This window comes from Amblyomma americanum, chromosome 7, assembly GCF_052857255.1.
Source record: "Amblyomma americanum isolate KBUSLIRL-KWMA chromosome 7, ASM5285725v1, whole genome shotgun sequence".
NCBI classification, from domain to species: domain Eukaryota; kingdom Metazoa; phylum Arthropoda; class Arachnida; order Ixodida; family Ixodidae; genus Amblyomma; species Amblyomma americanum.
The window spans coordinates 81,080,433-81,092,655 of record NC_135503.1 but is presented as its reverse complement, the minus strand read 5'-3'; the positions used below and the strand labels follow the sequence as shown (position 1 = coordinate 81,092,655).

At 47.8% G+C, this 12,223-nt stretch overlaps 1 protein-coding gene across 1 annotated transcript in view; it reads left to right on the top strand.

Annotated features, from left to right (window-relative positions):
- The window catches only part of LOC144097280 (sodium-coupled monocarboxylate transporter 1-like), an 87,934-nt gene that overhangs the window by 14,420 nt on the left and 61,291 nt on the right, over window positions 1-12,223 (top strand). The window lies entirely within an intron of this gene.

Genomic DNA, 12,223 nt, shown 5'->3' with positions numbered 1-12,223 from the left:
GGAGCCCATCAAATCGAATGCAGACCTCAGCCTTCTTCTCAGGACTGAGAAAATGGATGAGGTGCGTCATAAAATGCGCGAAAGCACTGGGTAAAAAAAATTTTAGAATTATTAGTTCTGCGATATTTGATATCATATTTTGTTTAAGATGGCCGCGTCTTTCAGAAAATTAAAACCAGATGAAGTTCATACAAGTGGATTATCTCCTAAAAGTAAATTGGGGTGGAAGGGAATGCGTTCATCGTAAAAAAAAACAGTAAAATATTTTTTTCTTCGCCGTTCAAGTTGTGAGCACGAGAATAAAATGTGATTAACTATCAGCTCATCTCCACATTTCTCACATAAGGGTTTGTCTTGTTTGTGTCCGAAGCGCAGGCGGCATAAAATTATCTGTATAAAACGTTCCTGATGCCTGCATTATCTCCATTCTCCCAGAATAGGTTTTACTAAATGTAGTTTGTTATTTTATTCACTATTCCATGCACATTGTCATTTTTCTGTAAGTTTATTTTTTACTAACTTCATGCAATCTACATAGGGTATATTTACAGTCTGGACTTCCTTATGGCGAGCTTGAGCAGCGCACGTGTCAGCTCTCTCGTTGCCACGAATTCCGAGATGGCTTGGCATCCAACAGAGCTTAATTTGATGTCCTTGTGTTTCAGCAGTTACTATGTCATGTATTATATTTTCTATTAATGGTTCCCTTACGCTTCTGGCTTTCAGTACTGTGATTGCACTCAGCGAGTCCGTGTAGATAATGCTGTTTTGAATGTTCTTTTCGACTATTTTTGATACAGCCACCGAAATGGCATAACATTCAGCTGAGAAAATTGACGCGCACTGAGGTAACCGAACTACCTTTTCCCATTTGTCTTGCACCACAGCACTTCCGACGTAAAGTTATGTTTTAGAACCGTCTGTATAAAATGTTGTGTATTCTTTGTACTTTTCCTCTAGTGCCAAAAATGCTTGTAGTATGTGTTCACGTGGAGTTTGCTTTTTCTAAAATTGTGTCATTGTGTAGTCCCCTACAGCGGGAAAGGTGTACCAAGGTGGCAGTGGTTTGGGCCTCTGGGCGACATCAGGTAGTGTGTCTAAAATACCCAATTCCAGGCAAATTTCTTCAAAACGGAGGATAAGGGGTCTCGTCGCATTCGGTTTGTTACTAAAAAGCTGCTTAGACGGGCACTTCGTAACTATAGAGTAGCAGAGATGTTTTGTTAGTGAACGGGTTTATAGGACGTATGCACATGTGAGCATGGCTCTTCTATCTGCGATCGCTGGTTCGTTACATTCGGCATATAGGCTGTTTATTGGTGATGTCCTGTATGCCCCACTTGCAAGGCGCAAAGCTGAATTATGTACTGGGTCTAATTGCTTAAGGTAGGATGGTCGAGCTGAGTTGTGCACTATACACCCATAACCTAGGCAAGAGCGACTATGCTGCGGTAGATGTGCAAAAGGCAGGTTCTAGCAGACCCCCAGCGTTTATGTGAAAGCACCTTTAAGATGTCTAATGATCGAGAAGTTTTCTTCTTCAGGTTCTTATGTGGGCAAAAAGGTCAGTATTTTGTGAACCGTTATGCCCAGAAATTTGTGTTCACTTTTTATCGGTACTTCGGTTTCGTTCAGGTGTAGTCTAGGATCTGTCTGTAGGCCACGTTTGAGTGAGAAAAGAATGACCACTGTTTTCTGTGGGGAGAACCAGAAACCATTTCGGTCAGCCCATGTTGAAAGTTTATTTGTTGTTAACTGCACTTGTCTTTCGCATGTTAATATGTTTGAGGACGTGCAGGCTATCTGAAGGTCATCGATATAGATCGAATACATAACAGACCTTGGAATTATTTTGCTAATAGAAATAATTTTAACAGCAAAGAGGGTCGTGCTTAAGGCACTGCTTGAGGCACTCCATTTTCCTGAATGAAAATTGTCGAGAGGGTTGAACCGAGGCGTACATTGAATGAACGGTTTGACAGGAAATCTTTTAGGCAGTTCAACATCCTGCCACGAATGCCAAGTTCAGCCAAGTCGTGAAGAATTCCGTACCTCCAGGCTGTGTCATATGCTTTCTCTAGATCGAAAAAAAACAGCAAGACATTGTTGTGTGTGTATAAAGACCTCACAGACAATATTTTCAAGGCGAACTAGGTGGTCTGTTGTGCAGCATGCCTTTTTGAAACCGCATTGATGGACATCGAGAAGCTCACGGGCTTCTAGCACGAAAGTTAATCTAATATTCACGATACTTTCAAATGATTTTGCAAGGCGGCTGGTGAGGGCTATGGGCCTATAACTACTGGGAGAGGTTGGTGGTTTTTCGGGTTTTAAAAATGAAACAATGATGGCCTTCTTCCAGGTTTCGGGTACTTTACCCGACACCCAAACCTTATTAAAAAAACTTAAAAGTGCCTCTACGGCAGGTTCGGAGATGTGGGACAGCATTTGGTAGTGTATTCCATCCGGGCCCGGTGCTGTCTGTTTGCCAGCGGACAAAACTGTGCTGATTTCTTGAACTGTAAATAAATTATTATATGGTTCATTTGTATATCCACTTGTAGGGAGTCTTTGTTTCTCGGCTGTGTTTTTGTACCTTATAAATGATTCTGTGTAGTGTGATGAGCTGGTAACTACCGAAAAATATTCACCTAAAACGTCTGCCTGTTCTTCGATGTTTTTCTGTATACCAGGAGCTGTTAGAAGGGCAAGTGTGAATGGGGAGTATTTACCATCTAGCTTTCGTACCTTCTCCCACATTTATTTTGACGTGGTTGAGCTATTTATTGATGTCACGTAACTTTGCCAAGAAGTTTTTTCAGCATTACGGCGAATATATCGGGCTGCTGCCCTTGCCTTTTTATTGTTTATGAGATTTTTATGCGTAGGGTACCTCCTAAAATATCCCCATGCTTTATTCTGTTTCTTTCTTGCTAGTCTACATTCTTGTGTATACCAGGTTTTGTAGTTTTGTTTCACCACTCCAGAAGATCGAGGTATAGCCAGGCGCGCAGCGGAGATAATGCAGTTTGTGATAATTTCATTAAGTTCATCTATACTTAAGTTATTTTGATCTATTTTTTCTAAGCTGGCGTTTTCTTGAAACAGTGCCCAGTCGGCCAAATGGAGTTTCCAACGTCGTGGTTTTGTAGGAACGATTTGCGGAGATGATGTTAGGCTTATAAGAACGGGTAGATAATCGCTATCATACGGGTTGTCCAAGACATCCCATTTAAGAGCAGTAAAAGCAGAAGGCGATGTAAGAGACAAATCTATGCAGCTTCATTTTCCAGAGCTTGGAGAACAATATGTGTGTTTGCCCCTGTTGAGCAGGCTTATATTATTGCACAGAATAAAATCTAAAATACGGCCTCTAGTCTCCGCTTGTTCGCTTCCCCACAATTTGGAGTGAGCATTAAAATCGCCGACTAACAGATATGGCTCTAGTAATTGTTTTAAAAGGTCTTCTAAGTCATGTAGTGTTACTGCCAGGTGTAGTTGGAGGTATACGGAACATACTGTAATTGTTTTAAAATGTACTACAGCTACTGCAACGGGTTCAAATGTAGCTTGAAGCTTAACTTCACGAGTGGCCATGTTACTTTGAACGGCTATGGCGGTACCTCCAGAGAGCCTTTTTGGTTGCTCTCTCTCGTGGAGAAAGACTTTATATTTACTTAAAATATTTTTATGTTTTGATCCCAAGTTTGTCTCCTGGAGACACAAAACAACCGGGGAATATAAAGAAAGAATATCTGTTACGTCACTAGTTTTTTAGTATGCCTCGACAGTTCCAGTGAATTAGGAATGCCATATCTAATAACTTTTGGTGATATATTTAAAAAACCTATGCTCCCGGTTTTGTGGGGCCTGTTATTAGAGTTTTCGCTCCCTTTTTGTGTTCAAGGGACTTCGTCGCCGCTGCTGCGGAGGCGGGCTACTGCTAATATCCATCGCCTCATGCGAGGCGATCGATTTCCGCGGAGAACCCGCGGTGGTACGGATTTGTGGCTTCTCCCTACGGGGGGAAGCCGTGCGGCCTACCGGATCAGGGGCCAGCGAGCATTTCTTTTGAGATGACAGGGCAGCCTTGGCTGCACCTGTCAAAGATGTGGATGGCCCTGCCTGGGCAGTGGCCTGAAGTTGGTGTGGTGTATCAACACTCCTGCTAAGTTTGGTTGTGCCAGCGGCCGCCGTCAGGTGCACCTCGGGAATGTCAATGGTGCCGACACCGGAGTGCCGTTCGAGTGGGGACGGGGCAGGTACATATCAACGATGGTGTACTGTGTGCCCACTGTCACCAGACGCCGCTCGGCCCCCCGGCGCACGGCGTCAACATATGACCTGGCTGTCACTTCCTTTAACGTTTTCCTTGCCTCAGGGTAAGATATATTTTCTCGTACGTTCAGATGGATGATTTGTTTTTCTTTCTTGAAAACTTCACAGGTTCGCGAGTAGGCTGCGTGTGGACCTTTGCAATTCGCACATTTTGTTTCAGATGCTTGGCAGTTTTCTGTTTCATGTTCGGTTTCGGCACATTTGGCACAGGTCTCCTTGCCTCTGCATGTCTTGCTGCCATGGCCATACCTTTGGCATTTGAAACATCTCATAGGGTTAGGAATGTACGGGCGCACTGGGCACCTGATGAATGCCACTCGGACCGGCTCGGGCAAAGGAGTGCTGCCGAATGTTACAACGATGTGAGGTTTTGTTTTTTCTTCTCCGTTACGCCTTATTGTGATGTGGCGAAGGGACATCACGTTTTTGTCATGCAAATTCTCGAGGAGCTCTTTTTCATCTTCTGTCATTAGCTAGCGCTCAGAAATTATTATCTGAATGCTGTTCAGGCTTCTGTGGGGTGTTACAGTAATGTCAAGATCGGCAAGTTTCTCTTGTTTGAGTAATGCATCACTCTGCTTTTTGGATTTCACTTGTACAAGATCTCCTGAGGATAGTTTTTTTGCTTCATATTCCTGGCTTATGTTAGCCACTAGCCACCTCTGTATTACAAACACTGATAGTGCAACCACTGGAGCGTTTTGCTCAACAGCGTGGACTATCAGGAACTGTGGCAAATTTTCAGTAGGTTTTGCAGTTGGAACTGCGATTCCTTCGGTGCGGTACCGTTTCCGGTTCCGATCGTTTTTTTTTTTTGAGGGGGGGAATTGAGAATCTATGCGGCAAGTATGGATTAAGGGTTCCTATTCTGTCACTTGTGCTTCACCTTTATAGACACAAGAAGATCCCGGAGCCCCCCACCTGGTATACAGAAGGGGAGCCCGTCGGCCGGGGCTTGAACATGGCCCCGACCGCCACCGTTCATGGTTTCTACCTTTCACCTTAAAACCTGTCGCCATGGTGCGGATGACAGCTTCGGTATGGGAGCTAGGGTCCGTGGTGGCGCCAAGCACCATCACCTTGAGACTCAAGGTGCCTTTGCGGGGTACAACAAGGTGGTAGGCTGTTTTGTTCACTGCGAAGTTCTTCACGAAGACATCATTCTTTACACAGAAGGAAGACAGTCCTCGCTTGAGTGAGGCGGGGGTGAAGAAACCGTGCCTTCCAAGTACTCGATGAGGCGTTTTAGGTTGGGGCCTGAGCGTTGCTGCTGTGCAACAGAGCTGGGGCTGATGGGTCCCGGGAAGTCGTCCTCTTCGTCGGCCGGCGGCGGTGCATCTACAGAGGCTCGTGAGAGGCAATCGGCGTCAGAGTGTTTGCGTCCGAACTTATAAACGATGGTGACGTCAAACTCCTAGAGTCGCATACTCCGTCGAGCGAGGCGGCCAGAATATTAATTAAAATTGGCAAGCCAGCACAGCGCGTGGTGACCGCTGACTACCTTGAATGGTCGTCTGTAAAAGTAGGGACAAAATTTCGACGCAGCTTAGATGATGACAAGGCACTCCTTCTCAGTTGCCCAATAGTTAGCCTCGGCCTTGGGGACGGAACGGCTAGCGTTTGCGGAGACTTTGTCCAGCCCATCGTTCTTTTATTTTTAAGGAGGATGACGGTTAGGCATAGGCATACGCTGCTTGCGTCCGTATGATCTTCAGCATCGGCGTTTTCATCAAAATGCGCGAGGATCGGTGGCGAGTGTACACGACGCTGAAGTTCTCTAAAGGCTTCTGCTTGCGGCGCTTCCCAATAAATGCCGCGTCTGCTTTCGTCAGTTGGGTCAGGGGCTCGGTGATTCGCGAAAAGTTTTTCACAAATCGTCGACAACATGCGCACAACCCTAGGAATCTTCGCACTGCTTTCTTATCAGCCGGCGGTAGAAAATGTTCAATAAATGCTGTTTCTGCGGGTGTAGGCGTACTCACTCTTTGCTAACGATGTGGCCTAGAAACAGTAGCTCTTCATAGGCAAAGCGGCACTTCTCTGCTTTCAAGGTTAGGCCAGAAGACATGATGGCGCGTAGCACTGTTCGAAGACTTTTGAGGTGCTCTTCAAAGTTCGAGGCGAAGACAACGATGTCATCTAAATACACCACACAAATTTGCCAGTTCAGGCTGGCCAGACTGTATCCAGTGTGTCGTTGATGCGGGGGAGGGGGTAGACATCCTTCTTTGTTATGTTGTTCAAGCGACGGTATCAACGCAGAATCGAAGTCCGCCGTCTTTCTTTCTCACTAGAACAACCGGTGCCGCCCATGGGCTGTTTGAAGGCTGGATGACGTCAACGCGAAGCATTTCTTCGACTTGGTCCCGGATGGCTTGTCGTTCTAGCGGTGACACACGGTAGGGGCTTTGCTTGAGAGGTCGGACGTGTTGGTCCATTATAATGCGATGCTTGGCAATTGGCGTTTGTCGAACCTTTGGCGATGTCGAAAAACACCCACTGTACCTTCGAAGCAGATTGCGGATCTGCTCTTGTCTGTTCCGGGGCAGGGCTGGGTTGATGTTGAAAGTGGGCGAGTTCTCTGGGTCAGCCGAATCTTCTGCGCATGGGTCGGAGAGGGCGAAGGAGTCTCATAATTCGGATATTTCGTCGAAGAAAGCAATCGTCGTTCCTCTGTTAATGTGCCGGTATTCTTCGCTGAAGTACGCCAGAAGTACTTCGGCCTGGCCATTGCGGAAATGCGCGCTGCCTCTTGCGATGCTCATTCCTCGGTCTGCAAGCAAATGCATGTTCCCCTCGATGATGGCTTTAGCGTTAATGGCTTTAGTGGCGCCTACGGTTACGATAACGCTTGAACGGGTGGGACACTCACTTCTTCCTCCAGGACACTCAGGGCAACGTGATTTTCTAGAGTTCTAATCTAAGGGACGGCCTCGTCCGTCGAAACCGTGATCAGCTTGGATCGCAGGTCGATGATCGCCTGAGACTCATTAGGGTAATCTATGCCCAAGATCACTTCGCGGGAACATTGCCGTAGCACAACAAAGGGCGCTGGATAGGTATGTCCTTTGACATCGTCCTGTGCGTCGTCCTGATGGCGTAATGAGGTGGTCCCCTGCGGTGTGAATTTGTTGGCCGTCCCAAGCGGTCGGGAGTTTCTTAAGGTGCGCAGCGACTGTTCCATTCATCACCGAGTAATCGGCTCCTGTGTCGACTGAGGCGGTAACTTTCCAAAAGTCGGTAACTACTTTTAATTTAGACGCCCTGGTTCTTGCGGTCCTGGGCGTCCGATCACGGCTTCGTTGGGTATGGGAATCGTGGGTAAAACATGTCGTCGAAGCTTTTCTCAGTAGCGGCTTCGTTTTCGAGGCGGTTCGCATCGTCGTCAAGATTGTCATTGTATGGGGCGTCGGCGTGTCGGAGGTGGCGTCTCCATGCGGCATGGCCGTTGGAGGATCTTCCGTGTTTCGCTCGGGAGCAACCTCACCTCCACCTCCAGAGGTTGCTGTCTTTAGTTTCCCCTACGTGGGCTAGGACACTTTCCTCGTACCGCGGCTCCGTAGGTGCGGCGTGGCGACGCAAAGCTCGATGCTGACGACGACGGTGAGCGCCAAAGGCGGTTCGGAGAGTACTCCTCTCGACGCAGGTACTCGTCTATTTCTTGCGGTCGTTGGCTGAAGCGTGGTCGTAGTGCGTCAACGGTAAATCCATGAAGACCGACACGTCGGTACGGCCAGTGACGAAGAATAAGGCCGGCCTCACCGCAATGGAAGAACAACGGTCGGTTGTCGTAAATCCTCCAGGCATCGGGTTTTCTCGGGCTTCAGCGTCGTTTGTAGGCTGGGCGGGCGAGGGCAGGGATGCGGCGTTCAGGAACAAGTTGTTCATGTCTGAGCGGGCGTAGTGGTAGTGTTTGGGGCGGAGGTGTGCGTACTGCAGCGGCGTAGATCATGGTCTGGGGTTCTACGGCCGTCTGGGTACCAAGTGGCTGTTCCACTTCTTACCGTATCACATCCATGAGAGTTGCTGCTTGCAGCTGTGGGGAGGATGTCAGTAATCGGCGTAGCTCATCGAGGACGATTTCGCGGATAACTCAAAGCAAGTTTTCGCTGATGGTGCCCGTCGTGTCGGAACGGATTGCACAGACTGAGGAAGGGCGGTTGTACTTCCGAGCCCAGACGCCGAGGCTCTTCTCGATCGTGCAGGCTTCTTGCATGGATGGATGGATGGATGGATGGATGGATGGATGGATGGATGGATGGATGGATGGATGGATGGATGGATGGATGGATGGATGGATGGATGGATGGATGGATGGATGGATGGATGGATGGATGGATGGATGGATGGATGGATGGATAAATGGGTGGATGGATGGATGGTTCGATGGATGGATGGATGGATGGATGGATGGATGGATGGATGGATGGATGGATGGATGGATGGATGGATGGATGGATGGATGGATGGATGGATGGATGGATGGATGGATGGATGGATGGATGGATGGATGGACGGATGGATGGACGGATGGATTAATGGATGGATGGATGGATGGATGGATGGATGGATGGATGGATGGATGGATGGATGGATGGATGGATGGATGGATGGATGGATGGATGGGTGGGTGGGTGGGTGGGTGGGTGGGTGGGTGGGTGGGTGGGTGGGAGGGTGGGTTGGTGGGTAGGTGGGGGGGGTGGATGGATGGATGGATGGATAAGGCTCAACCCTTTAAATCGGGCGGTGGTTCAGGACACCTAGCCATGAGTTGTGAAATTTTACTCTTGTCTTGATTTTATTTACGAATCAGATAACCTTCGCTGTGTTACTTCTAACCGCTTAAAATTTACTTTCTCTTCACTGTCCTTAAACCCCAATGCCTTGGATAAATCAGCCCCGCTGCTTTCCACTTGAGTAGATGAAGCGCACAAGAACACAGGAAAAGAAAGACACGAGACAGGCGACACGAAACTGTCTCGTGTCTTTCTTTTTTTATGTATTCAGATAGAAAGCCCTGCTTAAGGTCTCGTTTGGATAAACTAGTGAACACTCGTTCTTTTAAATTTCTACCTCCTGCATTCCTTCCCCTTTTCTCAACCTATGTCTTATGTTACACTTCTCGAATAAAAGCAATAAAGCTGCAAGAGTGCAGTGAAGTCGATTCAGACTTAAGCTTTTCAACTTGAACTCTATTATCCTGGTCCCCATTGTCTAAAATGCAGCGCAGTCTGAAGTGGCTCGCGCGCCAAGAGATCTGCGATGACGTATTCCTCCTATCTCCATTCACATCTTGTGAACCGCATATGTATATTTGCACCCACCCGCCCGACCGATGCTGAAACCGTAAGTTTAGTTGAAGTGTGCGAGAACTTTCTTCACAGGTAGTCTACAAACACCCGGCGTAAAACCATAAAGGCGCCTCAATCGGGCACATTGTAACGCTAAAGGAAAGCTGATGATTGCGTCGAATTCGAAAAGCTGCTAGCGACCTGACATAAGTAGCTTGCCGTATACCAGTGCATAGTTTTGTGTCAACCGCATTTCTAGGAGCGCCGTAATCACCGATTAAATATGCATGTAGCTTTAACCCCTATCAGGCAGGATGGTGGTGGTAACAACTTTATTTTGAAGCAAAAAATAAGGTCCCAAAGGGTGGCTCCTGCTTGTCCACGAATCTGGGCTTCACGGAGAGCTCTGTCCAATCGCTGGCCATGTTTGCCCAGCTGGTTGAGCCACTGGCAGACCGGCTTCCCATGAGTAGGAGGACGAGCACGATGAGGGCTGGATGGGGAGATCAGGGAGTGGAAACCGGCCAGGTGACGTCCTAAATGAACATCCTTGTTTCTGCGCCTCTGTGCTTGCTTTTGTGCACGCTTGCTTCTGTGCGTCTGTACTTGAAAAGGGCCTGAGGAAGGCTGCCATGAGCTCCGTTTTTGTTACTGCGGCAAGAGCTGTAAACGGAGCCCTAGCCGAGCGGAGCTTCGGCGTTGGCCGGTGACATAGGTGGCGTCCACAGTAGCCACCGGAGATGTGGTTTAGCCGCCCAGACCGCTGAGCAACTGCTATAATGCATAAACCTCCAATGTTTGGCAACGTGAACCGGGCTCGCAGCCATGAGGAGGAGCAACCAATGGGAGCAGCACGTGTGGAGCACGCAGCATCTGGCGCGACGTCAGACCCACAGCAGCTGCTCTGCTATGACGGATTTGCACCAGCAGTTAGCAGATCTCGCTCGCCACCACGCTTTACAGCGTGAAGACCATTACGGACACATATATAATCCTGGCGTGCGCGCTCCCGAATTGGAATGCGATTGACGCCGGGCCTACACCGATCGTAACCAGCAGATGACATAGGCATATCAACACTAACAGCGTAAACGGCAGCGTGAGAAGACGGCCTTCGCCGTACCTGGGCCTTCCAAGGCCCATTTCGGGGATCTGGGCAGCGCAGTGCGCAGTTTAACAGTCCTCGCGGAATAATGAGCTAAGCGGATAAGCTTAGCAGTGCTCAGTTATTTCTTTTATCAAGCTTCTTGATGCAGCGCAATTCTGAGTGGAATGGCGGGCTCATGTCGCTGGTCGCGCTGCCTTCCATCGGTTTGAAGGGCTGTCTGTCACAGCTTTGAGATAGGAGAATTTTAAGCGCTCGCAAGCAGCACTGCCGTGGTCGGATGTTGTCCTAGAAGTAAGCTCAAATATGGCCCGATAAAATTCTATCTGTCATCGCCCACAAATCGAGCTTCTAACCGCGAATGCGAAGAGTTGTCGCTGAAGGCGCCGCGGCGTACATTTTCCGAGAATTAGAGGTATGAAAACACGCACGCACGCACACACGAACACGAACACTTCATTACGTGTGCGTGTTTGTCGAATGGGCCGCACCTCGATCTTGCATTTATGCTGTTCTTTCAAGTAATATCTGTGCTCCGTAGACCAAATGCATGTTAATCCTAGTCTATCCACTATATATCCCTTCCTATCCTGCTTCCTGATTTCTGCATCCTGTCCGAAATCGAGTGGCCTTCAATAATTTCTTCAACACTGTTTTGAATGGTTATGATTAGCAGCTTTTCTGTTCCCGCGTTGACAGGCATACCAAGTGCTCTTTTATATTATTTGCGTATTAGAACGTGTCTTCTTCTTATCACATTTCTTACATTTCAAATATGGTGCTATGTAAGCGATAATGCTCACAATGAAAGACTGTATTAACTTGAGGGTGCTTTTTCTTCAAAGTATTTGCTTGTGCTTTGATACCCAACTAATCATTCTGGCCACTTGCTCAGACTAAGCAATTGCTACCAGTTGCTGCAGTCTTCTAATCGCTTCCATATTGTTGTCTATTAACATAGCTAAGATTTTCGCAAGCGGTACCTGTTAAATTTGCTCTCCCCCCACAAATATTATAACAGGGTCAGAGTCTCCTTTATTCCTAAATAGTAGAAATTCCGATTTGTTGGGTGCGCACTGAAGTTCACAGCTATTAGCGTATTCTTGCACGATATCAGCCGCACATTGTAGACTCTTCTGCATGCTCTCAGTCGAGCCTCCGAAGTCAATGTGGTCAGCATACAGCGCTTGACACCTTGCTTGAAGCGCGTGCTTAACACCATATATGCTGTGTGCACAATTTTCTTTCCTTGTGGCTGTGAAATAGCTGACGCCACCACTGCGCGGAGATCCCGTTCTGTGCTCTAGTGTGTGAAAATTCGTTTTTTTCTCGACTCATTTGGTAGGTGGCGCTGGATGCTAAAGAGTGGTAGCGCCTCCATTCCACCCAAGGGCAACCTACCAATCTTCACTAAAAAAGCCTCCCCGCCTCCTTCCAACCTACACGAGGCTCCCTATACCACAAACCCACGATGAAAGCAACATTCAAA